Source organism: Balaenoptera borealis, assembly GCF_965194805.1.
Source record: "Balaenoptera borealis genome assembly, chromosome: 16".
Lineage (NCBI taxonomy): Eukaryota > Metazoa > Chordata > Mammalia > Artiodactyla > Balaenopteridae > Balaenoptera > Balaenoptera borealis.
Genome location: NC_138872.1, coordinates 33,583,496 through 33,608,285, shown reverse-complemented (window position 1 = coordinate 33,608,285; position 24,790 = coordinate 33,583,496). Strand labels below are relative to the sequence as shown.

The 24,790-nt window shown below is 39.4% G+C and overlaps 1 pseudogene across 1 annotated transcript in view; it reads left to right on the top strand.

Annotated features, from left to right (window-relative positions):
• Positions 1 to 22,452, top strand: part of LOC309614272 (pyridoxal kinase pseudogene) — a 38,222-nt pseudogene extending 15,770 nt beyond the window's left edge. Inside the window, exon 2 of the transcript in view lies at positions 1,197 to 22,452. The product of the transcript in view is annotated as a pyridoxal kinase pseudogene (transcript). The remainder of the gene's footprint in view (positions 1 to 1,196) is intronic.
• Positions 22,453 to 24,790: the final 2,338 nt, after the last annotated feature.

The window sequence follows — 24,790 nt, the reverse complement described above, 5'->3', positions numbered from 1 at the left end:
TTAAAATATTTTTGAAAAGTTATTCATTTTAAATTTGTTAACAAATTAAAATTTATACTTGATTAAAAGCAACAGTCCCATACCTCACTCCTTGCCATCCAGTGTCCTGTTCCCAGAGGCAACTATTTTTAATTCTTTTAGCTCTTTCTCCTGGGTGTTAAGTCCATATCTCTATACAGTGGAGCCTCACTACTTGATGGTTCCATATTTGTGAATTTGTCTACTAGCTAAAATTTATTTTAACTCCAAAATTAATACTCAAGGTGCTTTTGTGGTAGACAACAAAAAATTTGAGTCATCTCTAACATGCTTGTGCCCAGCTGAGGTGGAGCAAAGCAGAAGTCTGCCTTCTTGTTTCAGCTCTCACACAGATGTCTTCAAAAATAATCAATAAAAAATCTATAATAGGAAAATAAAAGAGTTTTATTTGGCCCAAATTGAGGACTATGGTCGGGGAGACAGCCTCTTAGATTAATCTGAGGAACTGCTCTGAAGAAGCATGGTTTTCAGCACAGTTGTACATCTTGTCAGAACAAAGAACATCAAACAAGTCAGGGATACTATCCTTTCAAGGTTTCAAAAATAAACAGATCAGCACATACACAGCAAGTCAGTATGTCCTTGACACCTAGGAAGGCAGTCTTATCACTGAAGGAATACCAGCATTGGCATCACAGGAAGAGAGGCATTTAATCTTTATTGTTAATGTGGACATTCTTTACTTCTAGTCAATGTACTCTTTTCTTTAATGATTAAAGCAGATGTACAATGTATGTTCAATAGACCACAAACAGGCTGTTTAGGTTAACATAAAATTTAAGTCAAATCATGTATAATCCAGAAACCAGACGTTCCCATACCTCAATATATGAACATTTCCTTCCATTATTTCTCCCTTCTGATTGCAAATCTTTCAATAGAAAGCACTGATGAGCAAAATATTTGTCCCTCAATGCCAGGGTAGTTGCTGCCTGCCCTGGGTCCATCATGTCCCTCAGTGTTAGGCTTCCTTTTTTTTGTTGTTTATACATGTATAGAGATTTGCCTAAGAGGGAGGTGGCCCATCGTTCAAGCAGAGTGCCTGCACTGAGCAGGGCTGCAGCAGAGCGGAGCCTGAGTGCAGCTGGAGCCAAGTGGAGCACAGCCCCAGCATGCGGGGGAGACACTGACCCTGCCCGGCCCTGCCACTGAGGCAGACCTGGCAAGGAGGAAGATTGCCAGGTGCTCTCCTTTCAGAGCCATGTCATCTGTGGCTAAGTGGGCAACCAGGCGACCACGCTCCCGCTACAGGTTTTGGGGTTCAAGATTGATGTAGTGAACTCTGTCCAGTTTTCAAACCACACAGGCTACTTGCACTGGAATGGCCAAGAGCTGAACTCAGATGAGCTCTACGAGCTGTATGACGGGCTGGAGCTGAACAACATGAACAAATATGACTATGTGCTCACAGGTTACATGCAAGACAAGTTCTTCCTGGCCATGGTGGTGGACACCAGGAAGGAGCTGAAGCAGCAGAACTCCAGTCTCTTGGTCGTGTACGTCCCCGTGATGGGAGACAAGTGGAACAGAGAAGGTTCCATCTACCTCCCTGAGGACCTTCTTCTAGTTTACAGAGAGGAGGTCATGCCAGTTGCAGACATCATAACCCCTAACCAATTTGAGGCTGAGTTGCTGAGCTGGAGAAAGATCCACAGCCAGGAAGAAGACTTAGCAGTGAGTGATGGACGTGCTGCACTTAATGGGCCCTGACATGGTGGTCATCACAAGCTCAGACCTGCCACCCCCGAGGGGCATCATGCCAGGGAGCCAGAGGACCCAGACCCCTGACGGCACTGTGATGATGCAGAGCATCCACATGGAGATGTGCAAGGTGGACACAGTCTTCATAGGCACCGGGGACCTCTTCACTGCCGTGCTTTTGGCATGGATGCACAAGCACCTCAACAGTCTCAAGGTGGCCTGTGAAAATACCGTGTTGGCCATGCACCATGTTCTGCAGCAGACCATCAAGTATGCAAAAGCCAAGGCTGGGGAAGGACTGAAGCCCAGCCCAGCCCAGCTGTAGCTGAGGACTGTCCAGAGCAAGAAGGACATCAAGAACCCAGAGATCATCGTCCAGACCATAGTGCTGTGAGGGCCGTGTGAACCCATCTCCTTAATGCCCAGCATTAGGTGTCTCCATTTCCATCCTTGTGAAAAATGTAACGTCTGCTTTAGAGCTGTGACCAAAATTTGACATTTCTTTCATTCACGAGAAAAAAAAAAAAAGAAGAAGAGATTTGCCTAGTTATCCACTTGGGGATGGGAGGGAGGGGGGTGTCTAATCAGACATAGTGAGCAAGCACAGACGTATGCTAATGGGGAAACATTTTATAGGCTATAGATTTTATCAATTATGTTGAATCATCACATAAACATTGTTACACCTGCTTTTTTTTTAACTTTATTTTGTTTATATTTTTATAGAGCAGGTTCTTATTAGTCAACAGTTTTATACACATCAGTGTATACATGTCAATCCCATTCGCCCAATTCATCACACCCCCACCCCCACCCCCCCGCCGCTTTCCCCCCTTGGTGTCCATACATTTGTTCTCTACGTCTGTGTCTCAATTTCTGCCCTGCAAACCAGTTCATCTGTACCATTTTTCTAGGTTCCACATATATGCGTTAATATACAATATTTGTTTTTCTCTTTCTGACTTACTTCACTCTGTATGACAGTCTCTAGATCCATCCACGTCTCAACAAATGACCCAGTTTCATTCCTTTTTATGGCTGAGTAATATTCCATTGTATATATGTACCACATCTTCTTCATCAATTCGTCTGTTGATGGGCATTCAGGTTTCTTCCATGACCTGGCTATGTTACACCTGCTTTTAACAGTAGGCTTAAAGCAAGTAGTGATACATGTCCTGAGTAGCTTCTTAGCCAGGAAACGAATAATAATACATACTATGACAATGATAATCATTTGTAAGCAAAATGGGAAAAAAATGTCTGATCTTGTAGCCATTTCACCCTTTTGGGAAATGGTGTGTGTGTGTGCCTCTACTTCTCCAGAGCTGTTGATATAAGTGCAGCAAGTAGTGGGAGCAATAGCATAAATGCTTCCTTGTTTAACCAACAAAAATATGAGGCAATTCTGTTATCTAATATTATATGGGCTAAGGAATTTAGGGATGTCTGTTATGCTGCAATGCTTTTTTGCAGTTTCCTCAACTATTTGACCAATGGTGGGTGATAGATTTCTAATCGTATCTCTGTTTACACATACTCCTGCATTAGGAACCAAGATTGCCAAAAGATTTTGTCATGAGGTATCTTGGCATCTTGCTAACATGGATCTCTTGACTCTGTACTGAAGAGAGAAAGGAGGTTCATCTACTTACTTATGTATAGACAATGGAGTAACATATTATCCTAGTAAAAATAAACCTTCTATTTGCCAGCTAGTAAGACTATGTGCCCATCTTTAGGAAGGTGGATCAATTCCAATACCACATGAAGACAAAAGATGGGGGAGCACAAGTGATCCCTCCTAGAGTGCTCTCATTGATAGCTTCATCAGTTGGAAGTTTTGTTAATGCGGTATTAAACCATGGGTCATTTCTCTTGTAGGCTTTCCAAAAGCTATCTGTATGGTATTTGACATAAGGGAGTTGCTGGCATAATTTTCTTGTGTTTTTCTCTTTAGGACATTTGTTAATTAAGTAAGGAACAGAGTGAGGTGTCCTAGGGTAAGTTGTGTCAGGTCTCTAAGGATCATGAATAGTATCAGACAAAGGATAGACAAATTAATATGTTGAAGAATTTGAACCTGAAAGGTTAGGCCAGAAGGAGGTCAGTCAAGGTGGGTGGTAACGTTAGAAACATCTGAAAAGTCATGATATAGGTGTTAGGAGGGGCCAAGTTGGTCTTGTACTGATGGAGGAATTTGATGACAAATCCAACAGTCAGTTAGATTGCCCCCAGGAGCTATACTCTGTGACAACTTTACTAAAGAATTTTCTTTCCATTTTGAACACTGCAGCAAAAGTATAGCTAGAAGTAAAACAATAACTTTCAATTTTGATAGGGAGATGAGTATTTGGTAAACAGTACAATTGAATTAATAAGATGAGTCTTACAGGCCCAGTCCAGATTCTTGGGTCAGCTGTCTACCATTGCTGTCATCTTTTTGTCCTGGTATGGATGTCATCTGAGGTCAGAAGTCCTTTCTATAGAACAGTCAGGTGCAGAGGCTTTCTTAAGTCATAAATATGAATTCAAGAGTCAATTCCCATAAGTTTCACTGTGGATGAGCTACTTAAGAGTACCTGATAAGGATCCTTTCATCTAGGTTGGAGAGTCCTTTATATGATGTCTTTTCCAGTAAGCATGATCTCCTGGATGCAGGTCATGTGGCATCTGATCTTCATCCAAAGATAGATTACTGTGATCAGCTTCAGAAACAAGCTTAGAATATACTTTCAATAATTCAATAAACTTTACAATAATGTAACATAGCAACAAAGAGGCATCTTGGATGTAGGTAGTAAATAGAAAACCTCGGTATATACAAAACTTCAATATCCACAAAGATATATTATGGAAACATGATTTTTCTCTCTAAATTATCTTCATTTTTCACCAAATATAGTTTAATTAAGACTGATTTATTTGCAAAAATAAGTCTGATTTCAATAAACTTGGCCTGATTATTTACATAAGTGGAATTGATCATATAGGTTCTTTTCAATTTGGCTTTGCTGGAACTTTTCAAGAGGAATCTCAAATTGAACTTTTAAAAGTCCTCTCAAGACCAGGAAAACCATGCCAAGAACTTGCCATCAGATTCTGCCTGCAATACCTACAGATTTAGGTGTATACCTCTCTTCTTGAAGTCTAAAATATCTTGAGGTTCCTGCACCTGCCAGGAAGTGGCCTTCCTTATTCACCTGGAAATGCTGCTGGGAACCTAAGAGTTTCCAATTTCTGGAGGGATCAAGTAGAGAGGAAAGATAAATGCTTCAATCTGCTTATACAGATATAACTTACAAAATTGTTGTAAGTTATAATTAGCTTAAGAGGAAAGGTTCCCTTATATCTGGAAGACAAAAATTAAAAGCCAGTAATATTTCAAACAAAAAGTCATAAAAATTGTATTTACCAGTTCATTCAATCCCATGTAATTAATTTTTGTTCTGCTCAAGTCCAGTTTTCCCGTTAGTTTTATTGACCTTGCCTGATGATTGAAGGTGACAGTGACAGTGATAATTTCAAGAAATTTGCAAGATTTTTTTTAAGACTCATATGATTTGCCCAATGAAGTGAGTGTCTTGATCACTGGGGATTATGGAAGATGTTCTCCAAGTGGAAAACACATTTTCTAACACTTTCTTTACCATCGTGACATCATCAGCCTTGCAGAAAGAGAAGGCTTTAATCCATCACATGAAAAATGGGGTTCTTCAGAGAGCTGGGAAGAACCCAGTAGCCATCTTGGGTTTTCCATAGCCCTGACTGTTTAATTCACAGCTATTGCTTACCCACCTTAATATCTCTTATTTAGGAACAGACTGTTGCCATGTTACAAGGACATCAGGATGGCAAAATCCTGACAATGAGGTGTCAATTTTCTTGCAGAAGCGGAATGGATTTTATCTATAGAGATTCTGTTGTTGTTGCCTTTGCATGAAAGTAATCTAGGGCATTCTCCTGATACTTGGGTTCAGTCCCTTTAGCATAAGCCTCAGTTTTGATGACAACATAACATTTTATGTCAGGACATATAAGACTTCCAGGAATTTCACATAATTTCTGGAAGTCATAATACACACTTATGTAGATATAACATGAAGAAGACTTAACATTACCTTTTATTTGACAATGCTTCCCACATAATTTAACATACTGAATAAGCCTAATTAGCTTAATATCTCTCTTTGAGATGCTTCAGGACAAAAATCACTTTCTTTTCCCTTAACAAAATGCATTTCCATTCTTCATACTTTCTTTTACTGAAAACACACATCTTATTTTCATTGTATACTGAAATATTTCCCTTATTATTTCTAATATCTTTAATTACCTATATATTGTCAATTTTAACCTTTTAAAAAACTTTAATCTCTGGCAAAAACCAAGATGCAAGCAATTGTGAACTGTTTGTCATATCAGCATTTCCTGATTGGCAAACTTGTGAACATATTCCATAATCTCTAAAAACATACATTTTCTCATAACCTAATTTCTTCCCTCATTGGGGTACAAGACGTGTGTCCAACAAACTCAAGCATCTTTAGTTTTTCTCTATTAAGGAGACAAAAGTAGGTAAATTTAGACTTTCTTAGCAATTACTGTTTTAGTATTTTACCTTAATTGGAAGTTACCTGTATATTCAATGAACTATCATTTAACTTAATCTAGGAAAACTCTAAAGTTTCAAGTCTGGAGAAACTATTTTTAGGTAGACATACCACAAAACAATCATTCTTAAAGAGTTCACTTAAAAACTTTTATCCCATTTATCTCTATTTATTACTTACAAAAATATCATCTTACCAAGTTAATTTTCTTGTTGACAAATTTTGTAACAGAGATAATATGAGCTTATTGACTTTTAGTAAACCTAGGTAAAATAAAAGTATTATATATAATGTTTATGACTCTAAAGACATGTCTGTATTAATCAAACCAAAAACTTAAACTTGTTTTCATTCATTAAAGATTAATCCTAGATCACATGATCTTTTAAAGATTTGGGGATAGTTTTTTGTTATATTTAGAAATATTTGATTTGGGGGTGGAGTTAAGATGGTGGAGTAGGAGGATGTGGAGTTTGCATCTCCTCACAAGTGCAACAAGAATGCATCAGGGCAATTCTCACAGAGCACCTACTGAGCACTAATGAGGGACCTCAGACACCTAAGGGGATGGGAGGAATCCCCGCACAACTGGGTAGGATGTGAGAGGGAAGGAGGGGGTGAAGAAAAGTGGAGGTGGGATGGGACCAGCACCCCTGAGGTGGGGCTGGGCAAGAAGAGAGGTTCCCACACTCAGAGGGGCCCACTCACAGAGAGGGGATCAGCGGGGACAGAGAGGGACCTTTGGGAGATAGGGGGTTTGGAGGGGAATGCAGCAGCCAGTCAGTGAAGGGCAGGACAGAGTGGGACCTATGCACATGGTCCATGCCACAGCCCTGCACACCCCAGCTTGAGCTGTGTTCCCTGGTAGGAGGAGGGCTGGGTGCCAGAGAGTGGAATTTGGAGGGTGGACCCAGGGAGGGGATGGCTGTTGGTGGTGGGGAGGCAGCATGGGGCAGCAGAAGGGAAGGGCTCCATGGCAAGGAAGGTTGGTGGAGAAAGCCTGGGCCACCAGGGAAGTGAAGCACCATTGTTGAGTGGAGCACAATTGGCAGGGCCTCCATGGTGGCACCCTTCCCCACCCGCTGGCCCAACCTCCTTGGGCAGTGGCACGGGTGCACACCTGATTGGGCTCACCCTCCCCTCAAGCCAGGGTCTCCCCCACCTGCTCAGGCCCTGTCGAGCCTGCTAGGGTCCTGGGCCTGAGCCCCACACCAGCCAAAGCCTTTGCAGGCCACGTGGGTACTGGACCTGAGCCCTGCCACCACCAAAGCCTCCTCTGGCCATGCGGGTCCAAGTGGACCCGAGTACTGCACACCCCACAAAGCCTCCACAGGCTGCGTGGGTCCTGGCGGCCTGCGTGTGTCCCCTGACGGGGCCTCCTCTGGCCTTATGGGGCCTCCTCTGGCCTTATGGGTCCAGGCGGGCTGAGCACCGCCCACTTTCAAGGCCTCCTCTGGCTTCGCAAGCCCCTGCAGGCACACCCATGGAGGCCTGCACCCCAGCTGGTTTACACAGACACGTGTGCTCCGGGCCAGCTTCAGGAGCAGATGCTGGTTGAAAGGAATACACACAGAGGTGAGGCTGACACAGCGGGTCCAGAGACCTACCTAGAGGTCTTGGAGGGCCACCTGGGGAGGCAGGGGTTGCATGCACTTCACCGTGAGGACAAGGACACTGATAGTGGAGGTACCAGGGAATTTTTTTTAATTAATTAATTTTTTTTTTGCTGTTGTTGTGTTTTGTTTTGTTGTTGCTGTTGTTCTTTTTCACTTTTATTTTTTCTAATATATTTTTAAATTTTCTAATTTTATTTTATTTTTCATTCTTTGTTATTGTTCTGTTCTTTTTTTGTTGTCTGTTTTTTGTTGTTGTTTTTTGTTGTTCTTTTGGGTCTTTTTTCTGTTGGTTTGTTTTTTGGATATTTTTGTGTTGTTTTCTTCCATTGTGTTTTTTAATTTGTTTTGTTTTGTTTTTATGCTCATTATTTCTTTTTTTATTTTTGTTTTTGTTTTTGTCATTTTTGTGTGTTTCTCTTTTGTTCTATTAGCTTTTCTTTTAGTTTCTTTTTTATTCTCTTTTATTTTTTTTTTCTGTTTAGGTTAGTTTTGTTTTTATTATTGGTTTTGGTTTTGAACTCTCTTGTTTGTTTGGGTGTCTTCTGGTTTTATGCTTTCCTTGTGATTTTTTTCCTGTTGTTGTTGTTGTTTGCTTGTTGCTTTGCTTTTTGTTTGCTTGGATTTCTTTTTCTAATTTGTTTTGGGTTTTATTTGTCTGTTTGTTTTCTTTTCTTTTTTTGTTTGTGTGTTTGTTTTTGTTTGTTTGGTTTTGTTTTTATTATTTGCATTGGGCTTTGTCTGTTTTCTGTTTGTTTTTTACTTGCCATGCCGCGTGACTTTCGGGTCTTTGTTCCCAGGCCAGGGGTCAGGTCTGAGCCCCTGTGGTGGGAGCGCCAAGTCCAAGCCACTAGACTAACAGAGAACTTCAGGCCCCAGGGAATATTAATTGGTGTGAGCTCTCCCAGAGGTCCTCATCTCAGCACCAAGACCTGGCTCCACCCAACAGCCTGCAAACCCCAGTGCAGGAAGCCTCAGGCCAAACTACCAGCAAAACAGGAACACAGCTCCACCCATCAACAAAAATGAGACAATAGAAAAATATGTTATAGATGAAGGAGCAAGGTAAAAATCCACAAGACCAAATAAATGAAGAAGAAATAGGTAATCTACCTTAGAAAAGAATTCAGAGTAATGATAGTAAAGATGATCCAAAATCTCGGAAATAGAATGGAGGCACAGATCGAGAAAATACAAGAAATGTTTAACAAGGACCTAGAAGAACTAAAGAACAAACAGTGATGAACAACACAATAACTGAAATGAAAAATACACTAGAAGGAATCAATAGCAGAATAACTGAGTCAGAAGAACAAATAAGTGAGCTGGAAGATAGAATTGTGGAAATAACTGCCACAGAGTAGAATAAAGAAAAAGGAATGAAAAGAAATGAGGAGAGTTTCAGAGACCTCTGGGACAACATTAAGCTCACCAACATTCAAATTATAGGGGTCCCAGAAGAAGAAGAGAAAGAAAAACGGTCTGAGAAAATATCTGAAGAGGTTATAGTCAAAAACTTCCCTAACACGGGAAGGGAAATAGTCAATCAAGTCCAAGAAACGCAGAGAGTCCCATACAGGATAAACCCAAGGAGAAACACACCAAGACATATATTAATCAAGCTATCAAAAATTAAATACAAAGAAAAAATATTAAAAGCAACAAGGGAAAAACAAAAATTAACATACAAAGGAATCCCCATAAGGTTATCAGCTGATTTTTCAGCAGAAACCCTGCAGGCCAGAAGGGAGTGGCAGGTTATACTTAAAGTGATGAAAGGGAAAAACTACAAGCAACATTAATCTACCCAGCAAGGATATCATTCAGATTCAGCAGAGAAATCAAAAGCTTTTCAGACAAGCATAAGCTAAGAGAATTCAGCACCACCAGACCAGCTTTACAACAAATGCTAAAGGAACTTCTCTAGGTGAGAAACACAAGAGAAGAAAAAGACCTACAAAAACAAACCCATAACAATTAAGAAAATGGTAATAGGAACATACATATTGATAATTACCTTAAATGTAAATGGATTAAATGCTCCAACCCAAAGATACAGACTGGCTGAATGGATACAAAAACAAGACCCATAAATATGCTGTCTACAAGAGACCCACTTCAGACCTAGGGACACATACAGACTGAAAGTGAGGGGATGGAAAAAGATATTCCATGCAAATGGAAATCAAAAGAAAGCTGCAATAGCAATACTCATATCAGACAAAATAGACTTTAAAATAAAGACTGTTACAAGAGACAAGGAAGGACACTACATAATGATCAAGGGATCAATCCAAGAAGAAGACATAACAATTATAAATATTCATACACCCAACATAGGAACACCACAATACATAAGACAAATGTTAACAGCCATAAAAGGGGAAATCAAGAGTAACACAATAATAGTGGGGGACTTTAACAGCACACTTACACCAATGGATAGATCATCCAGACAGAAAATTAATAAGGAAACACAAGCTTTAAGTCACATAATAGACCAGATAGATTTAATTGATATTTATAGAACATTCCACCCAAAAGTGGCAGAATACACTTTCTTCTCAAGTGCACACAAAACATTCTCCAGGATAGATCACATCTTGGGTCCCAAACCAAGCCTTGGTAAATTTAAGAAAATTGAAATTGTATCAAGCATCTTTTCTGACCACAACGTTATGAGATTAGAAATCAATTACAGGGAAAAAAACTGTAAAAATCACGAACACATGGAGGCTAAACAATATGCTACTAAATAACCAAGATCACTGAAGAAATCAAAAAGGAAATCAAAAAATACCTAGAAAAAATGACAATGAGTACACAATGACCCAAAATCTATGGGATGCAGCAAAAGAAGTTCTAAGAGGGAAGTTTATAGCCATACAATTCTACCTCAAGAAACAAGAAAAAATCTCATATAAACAACCTAAGATTACACCTAAAGCAACTAGAGAAAGAAGAACAAAGAAAACCCAAAGTTAGTAGAAGGAAAGAAATCATAAAAATCAGAGCAGAAATAAATGAAATAGAAACGAAGAAAACAGTAGCAAAGATCAATGAAACTAAAAGCTGGTTCTTTGAGAAGATAAAACTGAAAAACCTTTAGCCAGATTCATCAAGAAAAAAAGGGAGAGGACTCAAATCAATCAAGTTAGAAATGAAAAAGGAGAAATTACAATTGACACCACAGAAATACAAAGGATCATAAGAGACTATTACAAGAAACTATACACCAATAAAATGGAAAACATGAAAGAAATGGACAAATTCTTAGAAAGGTACCACCTTCTAAGACTGAACCAGGAAGAAATAGAAAATATAATCAGACCAATCACAAGTAATGAAATTGAAACTGTGATTAAAAATCTTCCAACAAACAAAAGTCCAGGACCAGGTGGCTTCACAGGTGAATTCTATCAAACTTTTAGAGAAGAGCTAACACTGACACTTCTCAAACTCTTCCAAAAAATTGCAGAGGCAGGAAAGCTCCCAAGCTCGTTCTACAAGGCCACCATCACCGTCACACCAAAACCAGACAAAGATATTACAAAAAAAAGAACATTACAGACCGATATCACTGATGAACATAGATGCAAAAATCCTCAACAAAATACTAGGAAACAGAATCCAACAACACATTAAAAGGATCATACACCATGATCAAGTGAGACTAATACCAGGGATGCAAGGATTCTTGAAAATACACAAATCAAGCAATGTGATACACCATATTAACAAATTAAAGAATAAAAACCATATGATCATCTCAATTGATGCAGAAAAGCTTTTGACAAAATTCAACACCCACTTATGATAAAAAAAAAAAAACTCTCCAGAAAGTGGGCATAGAGGGAACCTACCTCAAAATAATAAACGTCATATATGACAAACCCACAGCAAACATCATTCTCAATGGTGAAAAACTGAAACCATACCCTCTAAGATCAGGAACAAGACAAGGATGTCCACGCTCACTACTGTTATTCAACATAGTTTTGGAAGTCCTAGCCACGACAATCAGAGAAGAAAAAGAAATAAAAGGAATCCATATTGGAAAAGAAGAAGTAAAACTGTCACTGTTTGCAGATAACATGATACTATACATAGAGAATCCTAAAGATGCCTCCAGAAAACTACTAGAACTAATCAGTGAATTTGGTAAGGTTGCAGGATACCAAATTAATGCACAGAAATCTCTTGCATTCATATACACTAAAAATGAAAAATCAGAAAGAGAAATTAAGGAAACACTTCCATTTACCATTGTAACAAAAAGAATAAAATACCTAGGAATAAACCTACCAAAGGAAGCAAAAGACCTGTACTCAGAAAACTATAAGATACTGTTGAAAGAAATCAAAGACAACACAAACAGATGGAGAAATATACAATGTTCTTGGATTGGAAGAACCAATATTGTCAAAATGACTATACTACCCAAAGCAATCTACAGATTCAATGCAATTCCTATCAAATTACAAATAGCATTTTTCTCAGAATTAGAAAAAAATTTTTTACAATTTGTATGGAAACACAAAAGACCTCGAATAGCCGAGGCAATCTTGAGAAAGAAAAACAGAGCTGGAGGAATCAGACTTCCTGACTTCAAACTATATTACAAAGCCACAGTAATCAAGACAATATGGTACTGGCACAAAAACAGAAAAATAGATCAATGGAACAGGTTAGAAAGCCCAGAGATAAATCCACTCATCTGTGGTCACCTAATCTATGACAAAGAAGGCAAGAATATACAAGGGAGTAAAGACAGTATCTTCAATAAGTGGTGCTGGGAAAACTGGACAGCTACATGTAAAAGAATAGAATTAGAACACTCCCTAACACCATACACAAAAGTAAACTCAAAATGGATTAAAGACCTAAATATGACTGGATACTATAAAACTCTTAGAGGAAAACATAGGCAGAATACTCTATGACATAAATCACAGCAAGATCTTTTTTGACCTACCTCCTAGAGTAATGAAAATTAAAACAAAAATAAACAAATGGGACCTAATTAAACTTAAAAGCTTTTGCACAGCAAAGGAAACCACAAACAAGACAAAAAGACAACCCCGGAATGGGAGAAAATATTTGCAAACAAAGCAACTGACAAGGGATTAAGCTCCAAAATATACAAACAGCTCATGCAGCTCAATATCAAAAAAACAAAAAACCCAATCCAAAAATGGGCTGAAGACCTAAACAGACATTTCTCCAAAGAAGACATAGAGATGGCCAACAAACATGTGAAAAGATGCTCAACATCACTAATTATTAGAGAAATGCAAATCAAAACTACAGTGAGGTATCACCTCACGCCAGTCAGCACGGACATCATCAAAAAAAACTACAAACAGTAAGTGCTGGAGATGGTGTGGAGAAAAGGGAACCCTCCTGGACTGTTGGTGGGAATGTAAATTGATATAGTCACTATGGAGAACAGTATGGAGGTTCCTCAAAAAAATAAAAGTAGAACTACCATAGGACCCAACAATCCCACTCCTGGACATATACCCAGAGAAAATCATAATTCCAAAACATACACACACCCCAATGTTCATTGCAGCACTATTTACAATAGCCAGGACATGGAAGCAACCTAAATGTCCATCAGCAGAGGAATGGCTAAGGAAGATATGGTACATATACAATGGAATGTTACTCAGCCATAAAAATGAAAGAAATTGTGCCATTTGCAGAGACGTGGATGGACCTAGAAACTGTCATACAGAGTGAAGTAAGTCAGAAAGAGAAAATCAAATACCCTATATTAATGCATATATGTGGAATCTAGAAAAATGGTACAGATGAACCTATTTGCAAAGCAGAAATAGAGACACATGTATGGAATAAATGTACGGACACCAAGGGGGAAAGGGGGGTGGCATGAATTGGGAGGTTGGGATTGACATATATCCACTATTGATACTAAGTGTAAAATAAGTAACTAATGAGAACCTACTGTATAGCACAGGGAACTCTCCTCAGTGCTCTCTGGTGACCTAAATGGGAAGGAAATCCAAAAAAGAGGGGTTATATGTATACATATAGCTGATTCATTCCGCTGTACAGCAGAAACTAACACAACATTGTAAAGCAACTATACCCCAATAAAAAGTTTTAAAAATAAAAAGTAAAAAGAAATATTTGATTTGGGAATTCCCTGGCAGTCCAGTGGTTAGGACACCATGCTCCACTGCAGGGGACATGGGTTCAATCCCTGGTTGGGGAAATAAAATCCCACATGCTGCACGGAGCTGCCAAAAAAAAAAAAGAAAGAAATATTGATCTGTAAGTGCTAATATTTAAGTCAACTAGTAGAGCTCTTTTACAAATTAATTTTTATATCATCTGGAGGTAGAAACATCATATTTTTAATGTGCACACAGACATACATACATCCAGCTAGACACAGACAGAGATTCATAGTTTTCCTGCTTGAGTTTTAAAAGGCCTCTTTTCCCTTTTTTTTTTTTTTTTTTTAAGTTTTAGGTTCTACTAATTGAGCCAGGGCTGTAGTCTCAGGTAATGTGGGCTATGTTTACATTTCAAGGACATGACAAGAGTTATAATTTCAAATATTCTCCTAGGAGTGCTTTTGTTCTCTCAGGGTCAGAATTTTAAAAAGATGTTTTATCAAAGTAGCTTATTCTAACTGTGCACACAAAAAAACAGTTTTGGAATGTCAAAAGTGTCCCAAGTGTCCCTGGCCACTGTAGGGCTAGATAAGTACTTGCAAGTATTAGCTCTGTACCAACTGTACATGAACCTAACTGGAGTTCCAGTGGGTGGCTGCCTGTCCAGGAGCTGGTAGGCATTAAAAGCAAAATTTCCCACCCTTTTTTTTTTTAGTTTCATTTTACTGTAAAGGACAAATATTTCCAATTTTAAGCCACTTTTTTTTTTTTTTAAATTGGAAAGCAGAGGAGCCCTGACTTGTTTAGAGCATGGGACTGACATGATCAGATTTGTGGGGGTTTTTTGAGGTTTTTTTTTTGTTTGTTTGTTTGTTTTTTTTACTAATTTTTGGGCACGGTATTCTAGTCTATTCTATTTATTTATTTATTTTTGGCTGTGTTGGGTCTTCGTTTCTGCGCGAGGGCTTTCTCCAGTTGCGGCGAGCGGGGGCCACTCTTCATCGCGGTGCACGGGCCTCTCACTATCGCGGCCTCTCTTGTTGCGGAGCACAGGCTCCAGACGCGCAGGCTCAGTAGTTGTGGCTCACGGGCCCAGTTGCTCCACGGCATGTGGGACCCTCCCAGACCAGGGCTCGAGCCTGTGTCCCCTGCATTGGCAGGCAGATTCTCAACCACTGTGCCACCAGGGAAGCCCTAAGCCACTTTTTAAAAAAAAGGTCAGCCAACTCAGTTCACTCCAAAGTTCCTTCTAGGCTTTTCCTGCCTGGAAATTCCCTCTAGGTTCTCTGCCTAGTAACTTTCCCCTAGGTCCCTTCCACTAGGAAATGTACCGGTTTGTTATCTTAAGACTCCAAGTCAAGATAACAAACAGCTCAAATAAAATTCATGGACTGTCACTTAATGCAAGGAGACCCAGATATCAGGAAAAACTCACTGAAGCACCTGAAAGGTGCTGTGAAGCTGGAGGGGCTCACGAGGCCCGTGCTTTGTACCAAGCGCTAGTCCAAAGTAGACTCCAGGCGATTTCAGGTGGGTTTCTCTGACATCCTACAGGCTATGCCAAGCAATGTCATTGGAAATAATCAATAAACAATCTATAATAGGAATAGAAAAGAGTTTTATTTGGCCCAAATTGAGGACTATAGTTGGGGAGATAGCCTCTCCAATAGCTCTGAAGAACTGCTCTGGAGAAGCATGGTTTTCAGCACTTTTATATCTTGTCAGAATAAAGAACATCAAACAAGTCAGGGATACATTCTTTCAAGGTTTCAAAAACAAACAGATCAGCACAGCACATACACAGCGAGTCAATATGTCCTTGGCACCTGGGAAGGGTGTCTTATCATCGAAGGAATACCAGCACTGCCATCCCAGGAAAGGAGACATTTAATCTTTATTTTTAATATGGACATTCTTCTAATCAATGCACCCTTTTCTTTAATGATTAAAGCAGATGTTTGATAGACCACAAACAGGCTGTTTTATCAATAGTTTAGCATAAACTTTAAGCTAAATCATTTATAAGCCAGAATGATTTCCCCATACTTCAATATGTGAAAATTTCTTCCATTACAGAGATGACCAGAGGATGGAGATCAGTGGGCTGTGCAGTGTCCTGCAAAAAGCTCCAGCTCTGGGGTCACTTGGATGTAGTGTGAATCCCAACTCTGTCCATCTATTAGTGCAGCAGCCTAGGGTTAGTCATTTAACACTTCTGAACTTCAGAAAATGTTTAAAAATAGGATCTACAAGGATGAGTTGTTTTTAAATTTAAGATTATGATCTGTGTGAGATATGTATGTGTGTATGTGTGTGTGTGTGTCTGCACATATTTTCCCTAGGAGCAATGGTTCATTATTGGCTAATTCAGTGTTCATGGCAACTTTATAGAACATAATTCCCATGAATAATAAGAATCAACTGTATATAATATGTTTCTACTACTAATTCTTAATTTACCAATTTTAGACATCATCTGTGGACTTCCACGTGTAATAGATGAGTATTAAGTTTTCTTACAAAACTCCCACCTCCCAATATAGGTATATCTAGACTTATTTTTATTTTAGTTCTTCTCTTGGTTACTTTTGTTACTTTAAGTAATATACTAAAACCTTGATTACTTGTTTATCAACCATATCTTTTAGCATCCCATAATGTAACATGAGGCTTTTAGCACCTCTAACATTTGCCTTCATCTATTCTTTCTTTCTTCCACCCTCAAATTCTGTCACCTGTGCCTTTATTTTTGCATTGTTGAGGTTGACTGGAGGGCTTTTTCCCCAACCAATTCTCTAAATTCTCTGACATAAATTGGGTGTCCTTCAAGTCAGTGCAATTCTGACACTGGCCACCTGGAGTAGCGGCAGACCCCACAGGTTTAAGAGCTCAGTCCCACAAGACTGCCCTCACTTCAGACGCCAGTTACAAGAATTGCATCCCCAAGTTACCTGTACTCTGAGTTGGTTACAAAGTCATGGGTTCCCACAATCCCCCTCCCTCAGTGCCCAATAATTTGTTAGAAAGACTCACAGAACTCAGAAAAAAACACTGTACTTACTACTCCAGTTAATAAGAAAGGATACAAATGAACAGGCAGATGAAGAGGTACAGAGCATGAGGTCCAGAAGGGTGGCAAGTGCAGGGGCCTCTGTCCCTGTGGAGTTGGGGTGCACCACCCTCCTAGCATGTGGATGTGTTCACCAATTCAGAAGCCCTCCAAAACCCATCACTGAAGGGTTTTTATGGAGGTTTCATTACATAGGCATGATTGTGGCAGTTGGTGATTAACTCAAGTTCCGGCTCCTAGTGATTAGAGGGTAGTACTGAAAGTTCCAAGATTTTAATCAAGGCCTGGTCTTTCTGGCGACCAGCCCCCAGCCTGAGGCTATCCAGGGTCCTGCCAAGAGTCACCAGTTACAATGAAAGACACTCCTGTCACCCTTATCACTCAGGAAATTCCAAGGGTTTTAAAAACTGTGTGTCAGGAACTGGATAAAGACCAAATATCTTTCTTATTATATCACACTGACAATGTTTACATTCTGTTTCATAACTATAATTAAGTCTTATTTGCTTTGTCTATAGATTAATTTTTGAAATTGAAAAAGTTATATTTCCTTTTTCACATCCATTTGCTTTCCTGAATTTTCTAAATGACTATTTTTTCTTGTCCTACTTTCCTTTACCATATCCCAAATCTTTTTCCAAACTTCTCATAACATCAGGTATTCTACGATGTCTTCTTTTGCCCCAGAGACCTCCTCCCAGGGCAGTCAATTCTCCCTTGCTTTTCTGGATTGGATCTACTGTTTCCTGCATCCTAGGTCTTCCTCTCTCTTGATTCACTTCCTTGTTTTCTAGAGCTCATTTTGAGAACGTTTCTAAGACAGGTTTTGTGAGAATTAAATTTTCTGAGTCCCAGCATGTCTGAAACATATTTGATTGATGGTCTGACTGGGTATAGAGTGTTTATTTGGGTTCTTTGTAGATAAGCTGTTTTTTCTTCCTAAAAGCTTTTAGGTTTTTTATATTTCCACAGTGATCTTACATTTCACAATGCTGTACTTTGGTGTAGCTATCTCTTATTTATTTGATGGGTATCCAGTAAACTCTTTAAACTGGAGGTTCATGTTCCTCATTTCTGGGCAGTTTCTCACATTATTTCTGTGATAATTTACCCCACTGTATTTTTGCTCTTCTCTTGTATTGACCCTCTAGGTTTCTTATCTTTTTACTCATTTTTTTGTGTTAAATTTTCTCATGTCAATTATTTCAATAAAACTGGAAAAAATAAATTAAATAAAATAAAATAAGGATTTTTTAAAGTTTGCTTCTCTCTCATGAGGATTTCCTTAAATGTTTGATAGCATTTGAGAATGAGGATATAGTTTTTATGATCTATTTGGGAGGTTTCACTGATACGCTTTGCTTTAGGGTAATTGAGTGGGGAGTTGGCCTTTATACCAAGTAACCTTTTCAAAGGAAACATTTAACTTCTTTTTTTTTTTTTTAAATAAATTTATTTATTTATTTTATTTTTGGCTGCCTTGGGTCTTTGTTGCTGCGCACGGGCTTTTCTCTAGTTGCAGCGAGCGGGGGCTCCTCTTCATTGCGGTGTGCAGGCTTCTCATTGGGTGGCTTCTCTTGTTGCAGAGCACAGGCTCTAGGTGCGCAGGCTTCAGTAGTTGTGGCATTCGGGCTCAGTAGTTGTGGCTCGCGGGCTCTAGAGTGCAGGCTCAGTAGTTGTGGCGCATGGGCTTAGTTGCTCCGCTTCATGTGAGATCTTCCCAGAGCAGGGCTCAAACCTGTGTCCCCTGCATTGGCAGGCGGATTCTTAACCACTGCGTCACCAGGGAAGCCCGGAAACATTTAACTTCTAAAGAGCAGAGCCCTCTGGATTTGGCCCCGCAGGGTGGAGATCTTGCAGCCATATATTTACCCTGAATGTGACAGTGAGGGGACTGACTATTCTTTATAGAGAATTTCTATTCATTCACTTGTTTTTGACAACACATTTCATATCCACTGTCTGTCATACCTGACATTTCCAGGACTTGAGTTTCTCTGAGAATATTCTGGAAAGCCTCAGTTACATTCCCATTTTCACTCCTAGACTATGGATTTCACTACTCTGCTTCATTACTAACCATTTCTTCTTCAATTTTCTATCTTCTAGGAAATCTTGAAATCTCTTATTGGCTGATGGCCTTTCTCCTGTTAACCTTTGTCATTGTAGGTTTATACCTTTTTATTCCTATACTATAATTTTAGCAGGGAGTCAATAGGAAGGAAAGATAAGTATGAGTTGCCAATCAACTATCTTTAACCAAAAATCAAAATATGAAGTTAGATTTAGAAAAATAAAGGACCATGACCGTTCTCACACTCAGCATTCTGGATTTTTCAAAATCATACCTGCTACTATAGTAGTAGCTAGTGTTTATTGAACATATATTACAAGAAAGCAGGACAGAAATCATTCCAATATTTCTAGAGCACCTTACACCTGCATTGGATTTGGAAAGAGCTCACTGTGACCCTTTTCCTGCTAACCTGGGTGTAAACTGTCACATTTTCCCTGAGGTGCAGTCTGAAAAAGTTAATAAATTCCTACGGGTTCACCTAAGTGACAATTCCTCCCCTTCTTTGGTCCCTTACCTGTGAGCAAGAAAGGAGGAGAGGTCTTACTTCACTGGGATGAGATGCAACAGCCTCAGAGTCTCCAATTCCTCCTCTTTCCCAGAGAACACCCCATCCTTTCTTATTTACTTATTACTCTAGTAATAAATAAAGTTATTGAACATTTTCCATGTTTCAGGCTCTGTGCTCTGTGCTTCAGGAACATTCTCTCATTTCACAGCACCTTACGAGATGGGTATTATTACTCCCATTTTACAGAACCAGAAACTGAGATCAGAGAGCTCTCAGTTTCGTCAGAGATCCAGACTAAAACATGCCCAAGCCCTCTGATCTGTTGTGTCAGCAGTACCAGCAGGTGAACCCAAATTTGTCAGTTTTCAAATCCTGAACCAACATGCTATAAATTCACTGCTGGGGTAAGAATACCAGACATGGGCCCCAAACCCCAATCCAGTTTGAAAACTCTGGGTTACAGCAAACAACCATCTGTACATGGACTTTTCTCCCCCTGCTCACTGGAGGTCATAGCTGAATCCAGAACCCTGAACCCTCCTTATCCTCTTAGTGAGTTGCTTCAGGGTCAGAGCATGCTCCTGCCGCCGCCTTCCTCCTCTTCCTCACTTTGAATAATTTTAGACTTATAGTAAAGTTGCAAAAATGGTACACAGAGAACTTGTCTACCCTTGTACATAACTACAATACACTTATGGAAACCAGGAAATTAGTACTAAAATAATACTATTAACTAACCTACTGCCCTGTTCACATTTCACAGGCCTTCCCCACCCATGTCCGCTCTCCATTCCAGGACTAAATCCAGGATCGCACATGGCATTTAGTTGTCACTTTAGTCTCCTCTGATCTGACACAGTCTCTCAGTTTTTCTGTCTCTCATTCTCACTTCTGAAGAATATTAACTACTTATTTCATAAACTGTCTTCCAATTTGGGTTTGTCTGACATTTTCTCATGATTAAATTGAGGTTGTATATTTTGGGCAAGAATACTTCAGAAGTGATGCTGTGTCTTCTCAGGTGTGTGAGGTCAATATGCATTATTACAGATGATGTTCATTTTGATCACTTGATTAAGGTGATAACTGCCAGTTTTCTCCACTCTGAAGTTACTATGTATCTTTCCCTATGTAATTGACAAATACTTTGTAGGGAGATATTCTGAGACTACAAATATCCTGTTTCTCAACATACTTTTACTCACTTATTTTATAATCCATCAATGATTCTTGCCTATGATTATCAGATGGAAACCTCAGGTACATCTTGTCTTTGCATCTCACTCACTTCCAAATTAAAGTTGTGTCTGTGTGTGCCTGAGCGAAAGGATCTAGGTCATAGGCCTGTGCAAGAGAGGTTGAGAATTTGAGCTCTGATTTCTAGACTGAAATAATAACATAAGAATTTCTACAAATATGTAAAGAGGACTTTCCAAGGGTGGTAGGCAGCCATGAATATGAATGATGTCCACTACGATAACTTAGATATTTTAAAGTGAGAAAACTAAACACAGAAAAAAATATGTATAGAATACTACCATATAAAAGTTAAATAGTCTACGGACAAAGACTATCTCTGGAAGGTTCAAGAGGAAATAGTAATAGTTTTCTCCGGGGAAGGGAACTTCATTATCAGGAGAGGATGAAGACTTAATTATCAGTGTATATTCTTTTGTACCCTTTGATTGAGATGGATGTTAAGGAAGGAAGAAGGAAGAAGAAAGAAATAAGGAGGGGAAGGGAGGGAGGGAGGCACCATCTTTCTTGCTCTTCTCACTGTCAACAGCAAGGAGCAAGGCCTTCTTTGCTCTTCCTCACACTTCTTCATCCGGTGCCTGTCGATACATCAAGACACACCTCTCTACCCTGTCAGGGAGAACATTTTAGAACTTGCCTGGGCATAGAAAGTGCTCATTATCTGTACAGCTGGAAAGGAGGGTGTAGCTATAATAGGCACATTCTGCTTCTTTGCACTCAATAGAACACGTTGTCCACAGACATGAACACAACTCCTGAGTCGCAAGGACTCAGTGAAAACAAAAATACATTTTCGGTGACTCTTGCCATTTCTTAGTTGCCAGACTTGCAGAATGTTTATAAGCTGAATGCGCAACACAGACGTTTACATTGGGTAACGGCCTATTTGTTTTGTCAAATAAAAGCATCAATCAGGAAAAAACACCTCTTTTCTCCTTCTAGCAGCATTCTCATTCTCTCTAAGTTAATTATAAAGAATTTTTTAAACTTTGAGGGCTCATGTGGTGGAAGTAAAAAGGTGTTAGAGGAAGAAAGTCACTTGTGCTTCACAAGTTGAAGTAGCCAGGCTGGTCAAAGGCCCTCTACTGCTGTGTTTCCCTTTTCTGTTCAGCGATTAAGAACATGGCCACGGGCTTCCCTGGTGGCGCAGTGGTTGAGAATCTGCCTGCCAATGCAAGGGACTCGGGTTCGAGCCCTGGTCTGGGAAGATCCCACATGCCGCGGAGCAATTAGGCCCGTGAGCCACAACTACTGAGCCTGCGCGTCTGGAGATTGTGCTCCGCAACAAGAGAGGCCGCGACAGTGAGAGGCCCGCGCACCGCGATGAAGAGTGGCCCCTGCTTGCCGCAACTAGAGAGAGCCCTCGCGCAGAAACGAAGACCCAACACAGCCAAAAATAAATAATATATATATATATATATATATTAATTAATTAATTAAATTAAAAAAAAAAAAAAAGAACATGGCCACATCTCTCATCCACTCCAATGTATTTATTCCCAAGCTCTTACTGCTCGCCACATAACAGGCCAATAAATCGAGAAACAAGCTGTTGGTGCAAGGAACAGCAAATTTACTTAGAAAGCCAGCAGACTAAGAAGATGGTATACTAGTGTCCCAAAGAACTATCTTCTTGGAGTTAGAATTCAGGCTTCTTTTACACTAAAAGAGGAGCAGCGTGGCTGGTTGTTTCAAACTTCTTGGTGCTGGAATCCTTTGTGCTTGCAGCTATCCATGTAGGTCAGGTCACCATGTTCCTGTAAACCTCTGTTCCACAACATTTTATCTCTACATGAATGAGAAGTGTTATATCTTTAAAGGGAGGCAGAGCCTTGAGAATGGGCTATCATGTACATTTCAGGTTTGTTCTTTTCTGTTACACACTCATATCCCACATGATAATGCAAACATGACTAACTTAACCTATTGAGGGTAATGATTCTCAGGCCAGCTTTGCCATATATAAGTATCTGATAATAGTTATTGTTTCAATATTTGCACCATGAACATGGAAATTTTTAAGATCAGGAAATACATCTCTTGAAGTACAATAACTATCTGCTAACTAAAAAATACCTTAAAATATTTTTCTAGAAACTACAGGTTATTATAGGCAACTAAATCTTCCAATTCCATCTCAAAACCCATCTCCTCTCTGAAGCCTTTTCTCATACTCCCCACCACGCCACACAACCGGGAGAGGTACACACCCGGGAGAGGTACACATCCCTCCTCTTTATTCCTTCGCATCATATCATGATACGAAGATAAAGTCTGTGCCTAATCTGAGCATTCTCAGCACTTGTTTTGGTGTCTAGCTCACAGTTATACAGTGGCTGAATGAATAAATAAGCTTATTCATTGCTTGATGAGTATGTATGGATTAAATAACAGACTCAAAGTGTTGATTCTGCTTGTTTTTTAAGAGGGATTAAGGTGAGTATTGCTTGTTTATATATGTATGAAATTTTGAAGTCCAGAATATACTTTTTAATACACTTCTAAACCAGAACCTTAGGGGATGAGTTGGACCTGCATCACAATAATAGCTAGGTAGTGAGAAAAAAAAAAAAAAAGCCTAGTACATTCAATATGGATGAAACTAAAAAATATAATGCTGAACAAAAGAAACCTGACACAAAATAGCATACATCATCCAATTCCATTTATGTATGGTACAAACATCAGCAAAACCCATCTGAGGATTAGAAGTCAGGATAATGGTTACTCTTGGTAAGGGGTGGTAGTAACTAAAAGGTGGGATTAGGGGGCTTCTGGGGACTGGCAATGTCCTGTTTCTTGATCGGAATTTCATTACACAGGTGTGTTCAGTATGTGAGAATTCATCAGCTGTATATTTATGATTTTTGTTCTTGCGTATAAATATATAATATTTCCATTAAAAAGCTTTAAAAAGAATTTAGGCCAAGCAGAAAGCTTAAAACCAGTTAAATTCTTTGGCACAATCCAGATAATTTCAACTAAAATGGAAAACCAATTTGGTGTAAAGAAAGCCGTTACTGCTTCATGATCATATCCAAGATCCTGAAGACAGTCCATGGTCTGATCAACCATGCACAGTCTCCAGAAACCAAGTCTTAGACACTTTCTGCCCCAAATAAGTGCATATTTGCTCAGTTGGTATTAGGCATGCAGGGAAGTCAGACCAGATGACAGCTGACCACTTTCCTATAGTTGACAAACTCTACCAAATTAGGAAATTGTTTCAAATTTTTTAATCATTTTAATTATAAAATCCCATATTTGCTGACGGTTGTTCAACTGACCTTTTAAAATTAAATGTAAAGTACTTTCAAAACCATAATAATGGCTGAATATGGTCATGTCCAAGCAAAAACAAAGATTCCACTTCTAAATTTTACAACATCTTAAATTAATATTTAAGTTATCAAAAGCTTTACGTACTTGACAAAAATCACTAAAGACTACTATACTGCGTAGAACTCCTCCATGGACTGAATGCAATTCTGGTGGTGGGAATTCCATCCCCTTACCCATTTTACAGATGAGAAAACTATAATTTCCTATTTTATAACCACTGTATCCTCAAAACTCAGCCCAGGCCTGGTGCATAGTAAACACTCAACAAAAGTGTGTAATTTGGGCGAAGGAGGCTTGGAGAGGTTGTGTAAATTCCCCAAGGTCACCCACCCTTCCTGCTCTCTTCGGAAGTGAATCCAACAGGAGGGTGAGCGGAGGGCTGGGTGGTGAATGTGAGGTGAGCCACCCAGACTTCCGCGAGGGG